Here is a 979-nt window from a genome sequence, read left to right as displayed (position 1 = left end):
TTCTCAGGATTTGGCCTTAAGCCTCTGCCTCTGGTTTTCAGTCTTATTCTTGCAGTGGGCTCAAGGCTTCTCCCTCTGTTACATCCAAGGCAATTCCTTCTGTTGAAAAAGCTCTTCTGTTTTCTGGTCTCCTCAGTGTCTAATTCCCATCCTGACACCAGGATGAGGTATTGGACACTTTTTTTTTTTTTCCCCGGCTCACCTATTCTGTCCTGCTATGGGGAGGCAGGAACGCAGCTAACAAATATCCCTGGCGTCTGTGGCGAGTGCTCACAGTGTCTCGGCTACACTGGGAATCCTCCCGCTCGAGGCGTGTGTGCTTTCCCTGTTTATGCTGCTTAGGCTTTAGTTTGCTCTGCTGCGAGCTGTCCACGGCTGGCGCTGGGTTGCATGCACTTCCCAGGTCTGAGCGGCTCAGGTTCAGGTCCTCGGGTACTTGACAAAGGCGCAGACTTGGCTGGGCCTGCATTTTGTGCCTTCCCCTGTCCGAGCAGCTCAGGTGACCAGGCGTTTGGCGAGCGCGGTTGCTGTGACTTATTGCCTTCCTGGTCCCTGCTGCTCGGTTTTCTGGGAGTACAACCGGTGCACTTTCTCAGGCGGATATCGACCGGCCCGAACCCCAAGAAGTCCTGGCCAGCAAGGAAGCCTGCCTGCAGCTTGGCACAGGAAGCCTCTCTGGGGCCGCGGCTGCCCCCGCCCCGGCGCTGGCCGCCCTCCCCGCTGGCGTCGGCGGGGGCTGGGGGATGGGCCGCCCGCTGCCGGCCGCTCTGCTCAGCGCCCTGTTCTGTGGGCGGGGCTGACAGAGTCCTGGGTTGGGGCTTTTCCTAGCCTTTTCGCCTTTTGGTATCTTAAGTTCGAGCCCTCAGTTTGCCCTGGGGAGTTCAAGCCCGGTTCTCCCTCTAAGCGCCACTGCCGGCGCCTCCCTGCCCAGCCCCTGCCTGCTAGTGAGGGGTGCGGGCGTCTGCGTCGCTTCTCTGCT

Source organism: Moschus berezovskii, chromosome 17 (genome assembly GCF_049115385.1).
Source record: "Moschus berezovskii isolate FMDL1 chromosome 17, NW_MosBer_1.0, whole genome shotgun sequence".
NCBI classification, from domain to species: Eukaryota; Metazoa; Chordata; class Mammalia; order Artiodactyla; family Moschidae; genus Moschus; species Moschus berezovskii.
This window is presented reverse-complemented; position numbering follows the sequence as displayed.